We start from the raw sequence: 18573 nt of genomic DNA on the forward strand, positions 1-18573 counted from the left end.
TCGCTCTTCCCCATCTTCGCTGACTTCTACTGGGCTGAAGCAGGGGGTTGAGATGCGGGGGGGCGGGGGTGGGTGCAGGCTCTGGGCTATGAGGTGGGGCTGAGGCATTCAAAATGTGGGAGCTGGTTCCGGGCTGAGCCTGAGGCAGGTGGTTGGGGTGCCGCAGAGGGTGTGGGCTCTGGGATGGAGTTTGGGTGCAGGTTCTGGGCTGGGGCAGAGGGTTGGGTTGCGGGAGAGGGTGAGGGGGGCAGCGCTTACTAGGGGTGGTTCCCAAAAGTGACCGGCACATCCCTCTGGTAGCGGCTCGGGGGGTGGAGAGAAAGCAGGGAGCTCTGCGCACTGCCGCTGCCCGCAGGCACTTTCCCCGCAGCTCCCATTGGCTGCAGTGCCTGGCCAATGGGAGCTGCAGAGTCGGTGCTCAGGGCAGGGGCAGCGCGCAGAAACCCCCTGTTTCCCCCCACCCCCCAGGGGCTGTAGGGATGGTGCTGGCCACTTCCGGGAGTGGCAAAGGCAGGCAGGAAGCCTGCCTGAGCCCCACTACGCTGCCGGACTGTTAGCACCCAAAATCTCTCGGTTTGGCTGCAGTAGCCTCCGGGAGATAGGGCCTGATTCCGGGAGACTCATGGCGAAACCAGGAGGGTTGGCAACCGTACTCCTGTTGTATTTGTCAGGAGGTTTGATACTCCTTTCTGTATTCTGTGGACCATAACGAACGTCTTAATTCAAAAGCAAATATTGTCCACTGCAGGAGTTGAACCCACCACATAGTAACTGCTCTTACTAATCTGGCTCAAGAAGGTGTCTTTCCATAAACCCTGTATCTAGAGAAATGTGGAGCATGGGCTAGCTTGATGGTGGCAGTGGGTAAGTCTACACTGCAGTGTAAGCTCAGAAGTCAAACTCTGGATCAAGCGTAATGCCATTTCTGTCAATGCACAAATCATGCTAACTGAGGGCTTGGACTCAGGTTCCCAAGAATCCTACAGGTATGGAAGGTCTGAGCCTGAGGTACGCCTGACCCAAGTTCAGGAATTATTGCTTTGCAGTGTATATGTGGCCACACTGGACTTGTGCTCTGGAAGTCCTCCAAAAGTATCCCACAAACCCAGGGGCTGACTTTCTTTGTCCTCTGGATAGTCAGGTTTGGTGGACAGTCAGGTTTTCCCAACCTGCACCGCAAACAAAGGAGTAGAGTGGCCCCTTTTTGGGAGGGCTCTAGGAATTCTGGGATATGGGTGGTTGGACTCAGTCCTGCAGAATGCAGTGTAGAGCCTGGAGCATCAAGTTGGGACCCAGGGTTCAACAATTCCTAACCTGGGGTTACAAATGAGTGTAGACACTCAAGCCCTAGGTTAACAAACCCAGCGTCTGCAAACTCAAATTCTACTAACCCTGGGTTTACATTACAGTGTAGACCTACTCAGTGTTGCTCTTGGTCCCCACTCTCTGGATTGTGTGCAGTCTACTGTGATAGCAGCTTAGTAAAGACTTCAACTTTTACTCTACATTTTTTTTTACCCTTCTGTTCCTTTTTTCTAAAATATTAAGCTTTTTTTTCCTAGAAACTGAAACTAGAAGGAAGCAGTTACATATAGGATGTAGACTTGACTGTGTGAATGCTGGAATATGAAACTTCAGGTAATGGACTCTTAGGGGTAGCACTGCTTTTTGTTAACGTTCAGGCTTCAGAGAGCTTCTAGAGGCTGCTGCGTCACACTTACCATACTGTAGCTTGCCTTTGCTAAGTTATTCTTGTTCATTAGTTGGCAAACAGCCTGTAGCACAGTTTCTGTGCCTTTGAAAGGATTCAAAACCATAGAATCACTTCAAAATACTTTTGAACCAAAGACTTGGGAAAAGTTTCTTTGTATTGACAAAATTAGTAAGTCTCGGACCTCCTTAAATCAAGTTAGCCATGAAATGTTCTATATTAAGTTGAAGTATGCTAGAAATTGTGCTTGATGAAACCTGAAAAAAATATTTGGGTCATCAATGGCAAATGTATTAAGAAAATTATTTTTAAACAGCTTCCTAGGAATGTTACTTTTATACACTAATCAAATAAAATGGGAACACTTGTTTGGTCCAACGCTATACATACATTTTCCTGAAAGTAAACTACTCTTTACATATGGTTTACCTGTCCTTTTTTCCTGGCCACTGCATTATGTACTATGTAGACATCAACATTCAGTATTCTTCAAAGAAGCATGACCAGTAAGTGGACTCTAGTGGTGAGACACTCCACCAGACTTCATAATTACTAGGAATTTGAGTTTGCATTTCTAGAAACTATTTGATAGAGAAATCAAAGATGGAAAACTTCTCTCTCTCCCAGTACTTGGTTGATGCCTGTGTGTGTGTTGAGATACGTAGAACTAAAAAGTAATTAAGTTTAGATTTTGGAATTTTGCAGACAATCTATAGTGACATTTTGTACCCATAAACAAGAACGCTTCTCATTTAGTAGTTGGATAGTCTTGATTCAATATTGAGTGTTAAGTGACTTTGCATCATGGATTGTTCTGCAGTGGAATCCTTGAGGGCCTCTCAGTAATGCTTTCGCTAAGAACTGCTGATTTGACAAGAAGCATTATTAATCAGGGAACCAGGCTGTAGTACTGGACTTTTAGATAGCAAACATACTTCAGGGAGTTAATGTATCTGCTTTTAAAGATAACAAATACAGCCTTTTGTAATATGGTAAAAGTAACTTAGGTTTCAACCTTTTAATTTAATTTTACTTCCAATATTTACCTGACCGCTGTCTCCTCATATGAAGAATCGGATTCTGCTTGTTAACTACAGAGATTTTGTAAAGCAGTGTTTCTAAACCTTTTTGATACCAGGGACCAGCTTGCTGCCTTCCTAAACTGTGTCAAGGAGATCTCAGGGACTGGGCCAGGTACATGGACTACACTGAGAAACACTGGCTTAAAGCAGGGGTAGGCAACCTGTGGCACGGGTGCCAAAGGCAGCACACAAGCTGATTTTTCAGTGGCACTCACACTGCTCAGGTCCTGACCACCAGTCCAGGGGGCTCTGCATTTTAATTTAATTTTAAATGAAGCTTCTTAAACATTTTAAAAACCTTATTTACTTTACATACAACAATAGTTTAGTTATATATTATAGACTTATAGAAAGAGACCTTCTAAAAACGTTAAAATGTATTACTGGCACGCGGAACCTTAAATTAGAGTGAATAAATGAAAATTCAGCACGCCACTTCTGAAAGGTTGCCGACCCCTGGGCTTAAAGGAATGGTGGGAAGGCGGTGTTAACTATTCTCAAATATCTTATTGGCCTGAAAGACACACTAGCACAGCGTTATCCTAATGTGGCTCCATGCGGGTTTGCCAGGCTGCCTATGCTTTGTATATTGAAGAATCAGAGCCTTAATTTTGTAAAAGAATCATTTTACTTAAGCTTACAGCTTTTAGCAAGAGAATAAACACAGTGAATATTTTTATACATATTTGTATGTAATGTACTACTCTGTACATACATTTCTATGGGATTTTATATTTGTAAATTATGCTCTGGAGTTGTACTTATTTATAATGTGTTTGACATTTGGGAAAGTTTATTTTGCCCTTCCTTTCCCTCACCCCCATTCCCTTCCTCCTTTTTTTATTGTAGTGTATGAAGGAAACTTTTCAAAGTGAACAAAATTTTGGGGAATAAAATATTTACAGTTTAAAAAAAAATCAGCTCAGGATTAAACAAAGACTGTGAATGGCTTGCCAACTACAAAACCAGTTTCTCCTCTCTTGGTTTTCACACCTTAGCTGCTAGAAGAGGGCCTCATCCTCCCTGATGGAACTAACCTCGTTATCTCTAGCCTGTTTCTTGCTTGCTTATATATATCTGTCCCTGGAAATTTCTACTACATGCATCCGACGAAGTGGGTATTCACCCATGAAAGCTCATGCTCCAAAAAGTCTGTTAATCTATAAGGTGCCACAAGACTCTTTGCTCCCTTGGAGCTGTTTGCTGGGGTTGCCAGCAGGGTTCCCCTCCACCCCCCTGGATACACCTGGGGCACAGCGCTGTAGGAGCAGACAGCCAGTGAGTTCCCCACCTTCCTGGCGTGGTGGGGCTCAGGCTTTGGGCTTCAGCCCTGGAGTGCTAGGCTCTGGCTGTGGGGCTTCGGGCTCTAGCCCCAGGCTCTGGATGTGCGGCGACAGGTCCCAGACTCCAGCTGCGTGGCTTTGGGCTCTGTCCCTGGGCCCCGTTGCTTGGGCTTCAGGCTCTGGCCCACAGTTGCCTCCCTCAGCCACCCATCCATCCCCATCACCTCAGGCCCCCATCAGGCCCCCCCTGCCTTCCCTGATCCCCCCCAACCAGGGCTTAATTTGTTCCCAGGCTTGCCAGGGCTGAGTAGTCTGCTGTGAAAAGTGATGCTTTGTATGTTTAATGTCACTTTTTACAACTAACATACTAGCTAGCTGTAAATAAATGACAATGATTTGGATGTGTATATGTGCATATTTGTTTTTCCTAAAGCTAATTAAGTATTCTAGGAAAATGTGAGTGGCCACCAGCAAGAGGCCACCAGGTAATTTGTCCTGAGAGCCCGTGCACTAGCAATCCAGGTTCAGTTGTGGTTCAGCTAATGAGTCTGACCTTTGCAGACAGCACTGCATCCATTTGTTATGTACAGCGTGTTGCCATCAGTCAGCCATGGAAATTAATTTTCCATAAAATATCAACCTATCTCCTAATAGATCTACAATTGTTGCACCTAGGTCAGATGTTGTAGCAAGCAGCATTGTAACTGTACATAAATATGCATACTTGAGTTTTTCTTTACATGTGACAGAAATATCCCTTGCACTGTAAAGTGAGAAAATTGAGCTCATTTGCTACTTTACAGTGCTATAATCCTTGATGTGTTTGCTCTAAATAGCTCTAATTCAGGGATGGGCAAACTTTTTGGCCTGAAGGTCACATCTGGGTATAGAAATTGTATGGTGGGCAGTGAATGCTCATGAAATTGCGGTTTGGGGTGCAGGGGGGGATGAGGACTCCGGCTGGGGGTACAGGTTCTGGGGTGGGGTTGGAGATGAGGGATTTGGGGTGCAGGAGGGTGCTCCGAGCTGGGACTGAGGGGTTCAGATGGGAGATTAGGGCTGGGGTTGGGAAGCAGGGTGGGGGAGCTCAGGGTGCAGGCTCTGGATGGTGCTTACTGGAAGCAGCGGCATGTCCCCCCTCTGGCTCCTACGCGCAGGCACGGCCAGGCAGCTCTCCACACTGCCCCGTCTGCAGGCACCGTCCCCGCAGTTTCCATTGGCTGCAGTTCCTAGCCAATGGGAGCTGCGGAGGGCGGGAGGAGGGCGCTTGGGGCAGGGGCAGCATGCAGAGCCCCCTGGCTGCCCGTACGCATAGGAGCTGGAGTGGGGGACATGCTGCTGTTTCCAGGAGTTGTGCAGAGCAGCAGCACGTGCTCACGGAACAGCCCCTAACCCTGTTCCCGTGCTGAAGTGGGGCAAGCTAAGTTTCCCTGTAAGGTGCACAGTTGCACAGCAGCCTATTTAGCTCTGCGCAGGCGCTTAGGGAACCCTCCCGGGGACCTGCTGGGAGGAGGAGTGCCCCTCCCCCGATCCCAACTCACCCTGCAGCACGGCACACGCTGAGGGAGGGGTGGCTATCCTTCAGCCCCAGTCCCAGAGCTCCTGTGTCAGGGACACGTGCCTCCCCCCCAAGCCCAGGTGCTGCTGTGGGAAGAGAGCACTTGGGGGAGTCCTCTCTCTCCGCTGTAGCGCTGGAGCACCCTCCTGCACCCCAAACTCCTCATCCCCGGCCCCACCCCAGAGCCTGTACTCCTAGCCAGAGCCCTCACCCTCTGCACCCAACCCTCTGCCCCAGCCCTGAACCCCTCATGCCCGGCCCCACCCCAGAGCGTGCACCGCCAGCTGGAGCCCTCACACCCCTCATGGTGTCACACATCACCTCCATATTGGTGCACATAACAAAATTCATTCTGCACATGGGTGGGAAAAATTAGAGGGAACACTGGAAGCCCCCGTCCCTGCTCCCCGTCGGGAGCTCGAGGGCTGGATTAAAAGTTCTGACGAGCCAGATGCGGCACACGGGCCATAGTTTGCCCTCACCTGCTCTAACTGCACAGAAAACTATGTAGGTATCTCTTTGGGATTTAATTTACAATTAATGTCTTGTCATAATCTGTCAGCTAAAATATAAACAAATTTGACGTCTGCTGCAAAATACTGAGGCTTATGTTTTCATGGAATTGTGATATAGAAGTAGAGGATATGGTCCAAGTTTAGTACAATTAAACTACTTCTCAGTTGACTTGTTTTCATCAGTGATGAGGCAGATTTGTTTCAACAACTTCCGCTGATCATATTTGTAGATGAATAGGAAGTGGTTGGAGGTGATGCTCATGAGTCAGAATTGCTGCAGTGAAGGAAGTGCAGAGGAAAGAAAAGAGATGTGCAGAGACAGAGAACAGAAACGAGGAGGATGGGAAAGGAAGAGAGCAGAATGGTGACTTAAAAGGAAATATTTTTTCTCACTGACACTGACAATATGGTACTGAACAAATAACGAATAGTTCAGTTACTATATAAAGGCCATAGCCTACCCTTGATTTTTGTACAAATCTCCAATTGACATTGGTGGCTGTCCTGGTATGTATTGAGAATAATATGGAGTCCAAATGTATAACCTGGCACACAGCTGGCAAAGTTAAAAATGGAATTGAACCTTCTCCCCAGTACTTAGCATTTTTATGCTACTTTGTACATTCGCTGTACTACTCTCATTGACTTCAGTTGCAGAAGCATTAAGCATTTGCAAACCTGACCCATGTGTCTAAAGTTGGGCACCCATAAAATAAGCAACAAACAGTTAGTGGCCACCTATGAAAATTTTGGCATCAGTAACTTCCCAGCATCACTTAAGAACTATATGGCAGGATTCAGTTCTCCAGAGTATCATTCAAGTGCTTAAAGCATAAGAGGATCCTTTCTCTTCCTGTAATCCTCTGCTCCATTCACTACACACATTCCAACTTCTGCAAAAAAGGAGGCAGGGGTCCTACAGACAACAGCTTCATTCACTATGCAACCCAGTTCATTTCCTGAGCGCTGTGCATCCAGGACGCTGAATGAGGCAGAGAAAAAAACCCATTGATCATATAATTAGACTGTGTCATAATGCATAAGCACAAGGGGTCTGAATTACATTTGCACAGTTAACCTTCATTCTGGCACTTGCTAACTTTTGAGTGTTTGACTTTTGCAACCTTAATGCTCTTGTAATATTGTTTTTTGGATGTAAATAAAAAACAAAACAAAACCAACTCTGAAGATACCATTTCAATCACGTTAACTCCACACATGAGTCATCAGCAGTATTGGATCCTTTAGATCTATTGCACAGACCTCTACCACTTCAACTACAGAGGTAACTGATATCAGTAGTAGGCTGTTACCCTTTGTGGACTAGTAACAAGAGGGGGAATGAGACACAATTTGTCAGTGGGTTTCATAGCTGTTTGCTAGACAGCAAAGGAATGTTCAGACTTGGAATCTTGGTTCTGTTTCTGGATTCTGGAACAGAATGTGCAGTTGCGGGCTAGATCTTTCTTGCCCTGTCCACCCCAAATGCTCTCTCTGTCCCCTAATATTTACTCCCAACAGTTTATGCCTATGTGCCATCTCCCTGCCCTATTCCTCCGTCCTCCCTTGACTTATCCCTCTGAATTCCAATCAGGTTGTTACCTCCTTGTGGATACCAGCAGGGGAGAATTGAAAGCACAGGAGAGATGGGATCCCTGCACTTAATTCCTGCTCCTGTTGCCACAGAGGCCCCTCACTGCCAGGAGAAGCTCCTGGGCTGGAGCATGCCCATTACACACAGAATCTTCGGACAATTTAGCTAATACGCTCTAACAAGCCTCTACTAACTGTGCATACTGCATTTCCCCCCACCCACTCCACTTCCCCAAGGTCTGTAATTTAGCCAAATTTGGATGGATTTTCACTGAGAAGACAAGATTCTCTGCCAAGTTTCTAGTCCCTGCTCCAAATCAGAGGGATTAGAGTTTCAGTGAAACAGTTGTAAGAAATTTTTTTAACATAGGCAAAACTTATTTTTCCTTAATCTCATTCTGAGAAACAGCTGAAATGTTTAAATAAATAAATTTTGCATCAGGCAAACACCACCAGGAGACATTTCAGCCTGAATGGTTGAAGTTTGGCGTTTATAAACAACTAAAACAGAGTCTTTATAATGGGAAGTTTTAGGCAACTTACCTGTTGGTGTTGCTATCAGCTCCAGTTATGACACATGTCATTTTGGCTGCTGATATTGGGAACCTTATGGACAACATTGACACAAAATGGACATGAATCTGATCAGTACTACTGCTAATTGGGAAAACTATGAATAGCAAAGGTAGTTAAGGCGTAGAGCAGTAAACACTCTTTTACAGCATTGAGAAGTTTGGAATAAGTATAGAGCGGTGGTGGGCAGCTGGCAGCTGAATGCGGCCCATCAAGGTAATCCGCTAGCGGGCTGCCAGACCGTTCGTTTACATTTGCATGGCTGCCGGCAGCTCCCAGTGGCTGCGGTTCGCTATTCCTGGCCAATGGGAGCTGCGGGAAACAACGTGGGCCTGGTCACAGATTCCGCACAGCTTTCCGTAGCTCCCTTTGGCCGGGAACGGCAAACTGTGGCCACTGGGAGCTACAGGCGGCCATGCAATTGTAAACAAATGGTCTGGTGGCCCGCCAGTGGATTACCCTGTTGGGCTGCAGGTTGCCCACCACTGGTATAGAGTAATGGATCCTTAGCTTTTGTATACAGAGTCCACAGATCCATTAACTCTGTCTGCATGAAGCTGCGTAGGCAGAGCTAGACCTTTTAGTCACTGATTGCGAGATATGCTGAAGAGCCTACCAGTTTTCATTCTGCCTCCATAGCTGCAGGACTGTTTACCACACTTCTTGTTGCAGAGCAAAAACATTTTGTATAAATTAGCCTTCTATAGTTTCTGGTCCTTTCCTACATTGAGAATTTAAGGGTCTGGTTCTTGTCTATGGCCGAGACTCCACTGGTGATTGTTCTCAGCCCCTGCACACTCAAATATGCAGCATGGAAGAGAAAGGGAAGAAAAAGGGGAAAAGCACAGATGTATGCTGTTTGCTCCAGCCCATTTGGAATGCCTAGATGGGTTAGATGGCCTGTGCCTGCTAACAGTGGGAGGAAGGGGAAGGGTGGGGACAACCCCAGAACAGCTTGAGTCTTGTGTCCCCCACCCCTCTTTCTGGCAGTTGTTGTCCCCTCTCCCCGCCCCCCCCCCCCCCAAAAGAAGCAGCACCTCAGTGCAGCTGCCTTAGCTCCCAACTGTTCTGGTCCTGCCTCTGCATCTTCCTGCCTGGCGCAGCTGCTCCGCAGGGATGGGGCTGGGCTGACCACACCATGTGACAGAACAATCAGGCAGTGGGGGGACATGTGACCCTGCATGTCTCACCCATGATGGTGAAGCATGGGATCTGCATATTCTGTGATCAGGAACTCTTCACATCACAGTAGAGGCAGCTGGGGCAAAGACCTTCGTGGAGTCCCTCTCTTGAACTAGGATCAGCAAACACAGACCCAGAGCAGCAAGAACACTGGATCCTGGAGCAGATTTCAGAGCTGACACCCAGGGGAAAAATTGGAACATGACCTCTCGAAAGAATGGGACAAGCTACCCTTTCATGGTGGTGCATGTGTATGTGGCTACAACTGTGGTCCAGATTCTTATGTCCATGCTCCCTACTCCTTAGAAGTGCTTGAGGTGGGAGAGGGCTGAAAGGGACATAGGAGAAGTAGTCAAGGAGCATGGAGCACAGATATTCCCCCTTCTCTAAGGAATTTTCTCAACAGCCTATCAGCTCAGACAGAGGGTGCCTCAGTCTGTCCACAGCCCCCTTTCGCTGGGGCTTCCCTTCCAGCACTCAGTCCCAGGGTATGCTCTCCCCTTTCAGGGCCCGAGCCTGATCCCTCTGAGAGGCTTTGTCATCACCAGCCTCAGTTAATTATAGGGTTCAGAAGAGTGTTCATTTTTCAAATTTAGTATCACGGTCCTGTATCTGGCATAGCAATTTTTTTCTAGCAGTGTCCCCCATTGTGGGAAGGGTCAGGTCTAGGGAATTGGATTGCTTCCTCTTCAGTTAGGGGATTCCAGGAAGAGATTCTTCCTGTCACACCAGATGGCAAGAATCCCTGGGGCAAACTAGAAAGGGAAAAGAAGAGGGAGGTTCAGTGTCCAGTCCCCACAGTCATCTGGCTTGCTTGCTTTCCCAGGTTCTCACAGGACAAAAATAACAAATCAATTTATTCATATCTGAATACTGGTGACATTGTAGTAGAATTTCTAGAAGCCTCCTTGACCCGTCACTAGCTTCGAGCACTCAGTAGCTGACCTCCAGTGAGCTGCTGCACACCATCTAACCATCGCTTTGCTGGTCATTCCACCTCTTTTTCCATGGAAACTTGCTTGAGGTTATTTACATCTCTATGCTTGATGCAATCAAAATACATAAGTTTGCCCATGTTGATTTCTGACAGCGGGGTCTGCTTCTCTCCAGTAATGTTTATAGCAAAAGCATTTGTTGTTTTCCATCAAAGGGAGATGCAAAAGTCTTCATAGCACCAATCTCAGAGGTTTCAGTTTTCTTCTTGTTAGCAGCATTCATTTCTCATGATTCACATCCATATATTGCTATGGAAAAGTTTCACCAGTAGAACCTTCATATATTTGGAGAGGCCATGTTTTTTCCAAACTTTTGTAAGGGAGGGCATGGCTGAGTGAGCCATTTTTAGTCATCCAATTTCTCTGAAACAGCCTCCTTTGTTGATTATGTATTGGATATGTAAAAAAAGGCTGTACTACTCAGGAAATCCAGGAACAGACCCTAAACTCTTTCATCTATGTCTGAGTGTTCTGATGCTTGATTTTTTTTCCAGGGAGGGGCAGGTCTAAGAAGGAAGCACAAATCCACATCTTACAGGCACAAGAGTCACTTGGTATCTTTCAGGAATGGGGACAACTTTCAGATTCAGAACAGAACCCACAGGAGGGGAAGCAGGAAAAACACTTTGTTATTCAAATCCATGTCTAAGAAGGCAGTTACCAGTTTAGGTCTATCTCCTGAGGAAACTTCTAAGGCCAGGTCTACCCATATAATTACATTGGTATAATTACATTGCTCAGGGGCTTAACAAATCCACGCCCCTGAGTAACACAATTATACTGAGTTAACCCCTGGGTCAGCAGGAGGGCTTCTCTTGTGCAAGTGGATTAACTATGCCAACAGGAGAAGCTCTCCCCTCGGTGTACTATTGTCTTCATTGAAGTGCTACAGTGGTGCCATTGCACTGTGGCATTTTAAGTGTAGACCTGCTCTTAGAAAGACAAAGGAGGAACTGGATCAGAAGAGCAGCAACACTGTTCAAAAGTACTGTTCCTCAGGATCCCAAACTGAACCTCACATTTGTCTCAGGATGGCCTTGACTGATGTGATCAAGGAAGAACGGGGGTCATCAGGGAAAACTGAGAGATTAAACAAGGTGGCTAAGAATTGCTTCAGTATTCACCAGTCTGAATCAAATTTTGTTTCTCTTCCTGAGGTCAATGTGATACTGCATATGTAGGTGTATAAACATTCCACTACCCCAATATAAGTTATACAGTCTCTCAACTAGGTTGCATATCACTGTTCATAAAATTGCATTTCTGTTTCCTTGGATTATTATTACATGACTTTTCCACATCCGTCAGTTGGTCTGTTTCTCTGCTACCTTTGGATCCCAGCGCTTCCAATAGTTTGTTCTCCTTTGGCCTTGCCCTAGGCCCCAGGGTTATGAAGGTATTAGCTGTTTTGGTACCTGCCCTCAGGCAGGAAGGGGTCACCTCTAGCCAAGACCATGACATGTCTACACGACTATTGTTACTCATGTTAGTGAAATTAAGGCTAGCACAGATATACCTACCCATGCTGCAGCCACACCTTTACTTGCAGTGAGACATACCCACAGTCTTTCTCTATCAATCAGCATCAAAGACCACTTGCTGAGAGCAATAGCAGCCTCCTACACACCATATGATGGAGTCTGGTGGGCCTAGGGTGACCAGATAGCAAGTGTTGAAAAATCGGGAGGGGTGGGGGGTAATAGGAGCCCATATTAACAACAAAACAAAACAAACAAAAAAAAGCCCCACATATCAGGACTGTCCCTATAAAATTGGGACATCTGGTCACCCTAGGTGGGCTGCCACCTGGTCATCCACACATATCTACCTAAAACCTTAAGGCTAGTCTACACTGGCACAGCCATGGCAGCACTTTAACGTGACTTGTGTAGTCGCGGCAGAGTGCTGGGAGAAAGCTCTCGCAGTGCTCTTAAAAAAACCAATCTCCACTAGGGGCATAGCTACCAGTTCTGGGGATGTGGCTCCCAGTGCTGGTACAATGTCTGCACTGGTGCTTTACAGCGCTGAAGCTTGTTGCGCTCAGGGGTTTTTTCCACACCCCTAGCGAGAAAGTTTCAGCGCTGTAAAGTGCCAGTGTAGACAAGCCCTTACAAGCTGGGCATTCAGACATCGGCAGATGCTGCCTGTGGTAAGAGGGTACTCCACCCTGTGGTCTCCCAGTAGTAAAGGAATTTAAAAGCCCTTTATATAGTTCTGTTTGAATTGAACCCTCCCTAAAGGCAAATTGCTTTAGAAAATCTAATGGTTAGTGGATCTGTGGCCCCTATAAACAGAATAGGAAAACTTATTCTGATTTACCAAAATTTTCCTTTCTAGGTTACAGTAGCACCAGGGCCGGCTCCAGACCCCAGCGCGCCAAGCGTGTGCTTGGGGCGGCGTGCTGCGGGAGGGCGGTAGGCGGCTCCGGTGGACCTCCCGCAGGCATGCCTGCAGAGGGTCCGCTGGTCCCGCGGCTTCGGTAGAGCATCCGCAGTCGTGCCTGTGGGAGGTCCACCAGAGCCGCGGGACCGGTGACCGCCAGAGCACCCCCCGCGGCGTGCCGCCCTGCTTGGGGCGGCACAATTCCTACAGCCGCCCCTGGTAGCCACAGTCTAATCCTTCCTTGCTTTTGGAGTATTTCTTTAGCCAGTAGGTTAAGTAGTTCTTTGGTTCCTTCAAATTGGTTCATAAAGTTATGATGTGTAGTAAGTGTGACGTGGGGTGCTTGGGATAGTCCTCACTGGAAATACTAAGGTCAGGGCAGGCTGCAAAAAGGAGAGCAGATATTCCCAAGACTGGTGGGTAACACTGAAGTTAAACTCCCCAACCAGTCACAAACTGTGCTTCTGATCCTCACGCTGGTTATCAAGAAGCGTGCCCAAAAAGGAAGAAAAAAAAAATGAATCACATAGCCCCCTTATTGCATTTCAGTTCTCTGGCTCTGAATCAGGACCTAGTCCAATATAGTGAGAAACTGTTTTAAAACTCTACTCACTATACAAAATGTTCTTCTGACCCACCAAGGAGCCAGCCACATTGCCTGGTCAATATTAGGTTTGATCTTACCTAAAATACCACTCTGCCAGCCAATCCTTTAGTGTCTAAAACTAAAGTTTTATTATAAAGAAAAAAGAACAAGAAAAGAGTTGTTAACAGTAAAGCAGTCACGTACATACAAAGACTTCAGAGTCCATATATCACGTTCTTAGCAGTATTGGTGAGTTTGCTGGCTTGAAAGTGCCTCTTGAACACAGCCACAGCTTGGATGGGTTCATTCAGTCCTTTGTTCAGAGCTTCGTTTGTAGAAAAGTTTCTCCAGAGGTAAGAAGCAGGAGTGAAGACGCAATGGAGATGATGCAGCTGCCCTTTATATTCCTTTTACCATTTGGCTTGTATTTCCTGTGTCCCAGTCACAAGCTTCACAGCACATGGGCATGGAAGAACCTTAGAGTTCTGTTCATAAGCATACCACATGCCTTGCTGACCCAGAAGTGTTCCTTCATAGTTCCTTTCAATGGGTTTATTGTGCACCTGATATCCCTTGATGGGCCATCAAGGCAGCTTAGTGTTGATGCCATTCTGTCTGGGGATATCACCCAGAAACCCAGCCCAAAGATTAGAAATACAGATATGCCATACATATCTATAACTCTCAATACAAAGGTGATACAAACATATAAACAAGATTATCCTATTTAGCAAATTATAACATTTTTGTAGATACCTTACATGGCATATCTGGTCAGATTCCTTGCAATATTATAATATTGGCATTAACAATATCATAAAGTGTCTCCCATATTTCATAGTGTCACAGTAAGAATTCAGTTTATTGCATTATAAGCTCATTAGAAAGTTTCAGTCTGCAGTGGATATTAGCCTTTGGAAGCTCTCTCAGCTGGTGGACTCTTCATTGTCGCTGGCTGCTCTTTTTGCTGTCAGTGACTGACTGACTGGTCTGATTCTGCTTGTGTAGTAAAACGCAGGCTGAGAGCCCATTAGTTAATGCATCTGTGGATCTTGTAGTTCAGAGGAAATTTTCAGTAAGTCAGAACAAAATTTCCTTATTTCCCATCAGTGCCATTAGAACTAATAGAAAAATTAAACAACTTGTTTAAGTCAAAGTTTAGTGTAAACTAAGGAGACACATGGAGTCATTGTCACTTTTCATCACATTCTTAAACTGGACATTAAGAATAATAGATGAATTGGAGGGCATGACATAAGATTTAGAGTTAAGCGTCTTTGTTTATGTAGATGACATCATACAACTGGCAGACGTGAATTAATGATACTCTTTGCTACCTTGGAAAATTGGTGTAGTCAAATTGTACTTATAGTAAATGCCAAGATAACAAAGTGGTTGCATCTTGGGAAAGGGACAATAGATAGTATTGAAATGTAGCAGCAGTGAAGTTATGGAACAAGTGGAATCTTGTGTGTATCTAGAAAGCTTGATCAGTGCTGATTCCACCAAGGATTAGGTTGAAAGGAGATGTACCTTAGCTATGAGTGCTGTAAGAAGTTGACAAAATTATCAACTGATAAATTTTCACTTTGGTCCAAAACAATAATTTTATCAAACCAGTTTACTTAACAGTCTTATTCTGTGGTCAGGAAGCAGCTGCAGTAAATGAGAGGGGGGAAAAGGTTGGAAGCAGTGGAGATAAGGTTTGTACGTTTGTGTGTTTTGAAAGATGGCCGGTGGAATTATTTTTAAGACCAATTAAGTAAGAAACAGAAATCAGGGTATGGGTTTGGCTACAATTGAGAAAATTACAGTGGTGGGGACACTGCAGAAGACAGACGATAGCATCCCAAAGAAAATAATGTAAGCACAGCCAAGGTTAGTCTGACATAAAGGCAACCAATGACTAGGTGGTAGGTTGCTGAATGCAAAGAGATGACCAGGCTGGACTTTATGTAGAAGCAAACGATGGCGACACTGTGACTGCTCCCTGTGACAAAAAAGATTCTGTGGGATGAAAGAGCGTCTCCATCAGGCACAAGTCTTAGGAAGGGAGCGTATCCTGAAAGATACGGAGGATTTGAGAATTTTCATTCCTACTAGCCAGAGACAGATCCAACAGATGACGTGCCAGAAAAGGATTCCGAGGCTAGCACCTTTCCATGAGCTGGGGACTTCGATTTTTAACTTTGAAAATGGGAAATCCGTGTCCTTTTTTGCTGGACAATCTCTTAGACTCTGCCTTCTGGTACAGTTGATGAAAAGTTGTTGATTTTGCATAGATTTTTTCAATCTTTTCCCTTTTGGTAATCTGGAATGACAGAATAAAAATTGGGCATAAAATATTTACATTTCCCTCCCTTTTTTGGTTAATAAGCTAAAAGTATGAAAGACAAAGTTCAGATTTTTCTCTTGTGCAAACTTTTTTAAAATTCCTAGGGGGTGGAGGGAAGAACCAAGCCCTAAAGACAAATGTGTTTAAAGGACTGGCTGTTCTAATAAATGTATTTCAACAGGACAGTATGACTCATTGTTGCTTAATGCTGGTATGTCATTATTCAGTTTATTTTTAAATAGTGCTGTACAACCAGAGTTTCTGTGCTAGTTGTTGCCATGACTTCATAATATTTCCCTTAATATGCTTGTTCATACTTTCTCATAGCATAGTATCTGGCATGTATAAATCTTACAATTAATCAGAATTTCCTGAATCATAGTTATTTTCTTGCTTTTATGGAAAAAGAATTTTCTGTTTTAGGCAGTTTTATTTAAAAAACAAACACACACCTGTTCTCTGTATCTATTCAGAAAATATTGTTCCTTTGTAGCCTTGGTCTCTTCCAGTTTTCCAACTAGGTTGTCAGCTTAAATGGTCCTAAAGTAACATACTCTGAACTTTTTAAATTGAAGGTGAATTGACATTACACCGTTACTACAGAACCTTTTTTTTCCAGTTTTAACATTAGTGATCAGTAAAATAGAATTATTTAAAAAAGCCTTTGTTTGGTTTCCTCAAATCCACAGCAAACTCTAATGCTCATTATATGAAGGTTTTATTTTAAAAACACTAAATAGGTTATTTAATGACTTAGGTAATGAAATGGAGTAAAATTTTTAAATGACACCAAGCTGGGAGGAGTTGCAGTTGATAAGAGGATAGGATTAGAATTTGAAAGGATCTTGACAAATTGGAGAACTGGTGTGTACTCACTCAACAAGATGAAATGCAATAAAGATAATTGCAAAAATTAAATGCACAAATGCAAAATGAAGAATAATTGGCTAGAAAAGTGTGTAGAAAAGGATGTGGGAGTTGTAGTGGTTCACAAATGGAATGTGAGCCAATAATTTGATGCAGTTGTATAGGAGGATACTATCATTCTGGGCTGTATTAAAAGGAGTGTCCTATGTAAGACAAGGAAGGTAATTGTCCCACTCTCAGCACTGGTGAGGCTTCAGCTGGAGTATTGTGTCAAGTATGCCACATGTCAAGAGAGATGTGGACAAATTGGAGAGAATCCAAAGGAGAGCAACAAAAATGATAGAAGGTTTAGAAAACCTGACCTATGAGGGAAGGTTTAAAAAAAGAAAAAGAAAAAAAGAGGCACATTTAGCTTTGAGAAAAGAGGACTGACTGGGGAGCTCATAACAGTCTTTAACATATCTGAATGCTGTTACAAAGAGGAGGGTGACAAGTTCTTCTCCCAATTTTCTGAAGACAGGACAGAAAGTAATGGGCTTAATCTGCAGCAAGGGAGATTGAGGTTAGATATTAGAAAAATCTTGCTTAAAGATAGTTATGTACTGGAATACGTTTGCACAGGGTGTTACCAGTGTGCATGTAAATGATGGGTCTAGATACATGTTAGGGGTGCAGTACTTTCAGTAGTTGTACTGCAACATCAGTGACAGAACTTCAAGGAAATATTGAATTTGAAATAGGTATTTTTAGCTTGCAGTTAAGTGAACACTTGTGGAAAATAAGTGGACTTTTACCTGAAGGCACTTGTTGTTCACCTCTTGGCAGAATGATTCCTTCTATTACTACCCTTTTTTTTTTCTTTAAGGGAATTTTAGTTAAATACTTTTGCATGGTGTCTTACTATTTTAAAAAAACTAGCAATACAATCTATATTTTAGTGACATTGACGTATTCTGTGTTTATCTTATGAACAAGTAATTGTCAGTCCATAACAAAACTCCATTGTAACTGCAGTATAGTAAAGATGACACAAGACTTGAAACTGTTTTTCTTTGTCTTTCATGCAATCCCAGATTACCATACTGTTGTCGCAGTCCATTACGGTTTGGACTGACAAAATACATTGCTCTGAAACATATCCAAACTTTTCTCCAAAACCTCTCTAGATAAATATTTTCTACATAATTAACACAGCTTCATGCCAGGACATTTTTTTGTTTGACTCTGTATACTAGAGATTTGTCCCCACTTCTGTTACATTTGATTTAGGGAACTGTTAGCTGCATTGTCCATCCAAGTGGTACAGTAAATATTTACTATTTAATTTGGTTAGCATTGTTTGAAAAACTCAGCACTTTTTTCTCCCAGTGCGCTTACATATGCAGAGAACACTGTGCAAAAGTTTTTTTTTAATGTGGAAAAACTAATAACAGTTAACAAATAATATTTTAGGTGGCAATAATAGTAAACAATCCCCGATAAGTATGATATTGCCCTCATGGTGTTATAGTTAGACTCTAACTAGGAAAAAGGTGTGTGGTGGTGGTGGTTTTTTATTTATGTGGTTATGATCAACCCTGATTAATTTAGCTTATTAAGGTTACTTGGGGGAAGAAGGGGTTGCATCTGTTGTCCATCAAATATAAATAGTACTTTATCCTTTTGAAAAATAACAGATAAAATGTAAGATAAGGAGTGTTTGAAAGGGTTGAGGATCCATTTTAGGCATGTATGTTTGCATATTTTATCTTAAAATCATGTATTAAAAAGGCTAACAAAGTAGAAAAAAGATTAATGCTATTGGATATTATATTGAGGGGCACGTGACTTGCTTAAATCAAACATATAGTCCTTATAGTTGGGAGGGCATTTGTTTTCATTTATTTTCCCTTTAAAATAATTAAGCAAAGG

General features: G+C 44.0%; 1 protein-coding gene and 1 long non-coding RNA gene across 6 annotated transcripts in view; one reads left to right on the forward strand and one right to left on the reverse strand.

Annotated features, from left to right (window-relative positions):
- PACSIN2 (protein kinase C and casein kinase substrate in neurons 2) overlaps positions 1–18573 on the forward strand; it is a 127584-nt gene that overhangs the window by 41794 nt on the left and 67217 nt on the right. The window lies entirely within an intron of this gene.
- Positions 6333–9294, reverse strand: LOC120406997. The gene is made up of 3 exons (XR_005599724.1): positions 8932–9294; positions 8286–8348; positions 6333–6423 (listed from the first exon to the last, which is right to left on the reverse strand). It is a non-coding gene; the product is annotated as an uncharacterized LOC120406997 (long non-coding RNA).

This window comes from Mauremys reevesii, linkage group 1 (assembly GCF_016161935.1).
Source record: "Mauremys reevesii isolate NIE-2019 linkage group 1, ASM1616193v1, whole genome shotgun sequence".
Taxonomy (NCBI): domain Eukaryota; kingdom Metazoa; phylum Chordata; order Testudines; family Geoemydidae; genus Mauremys; species Mauremys reevesii.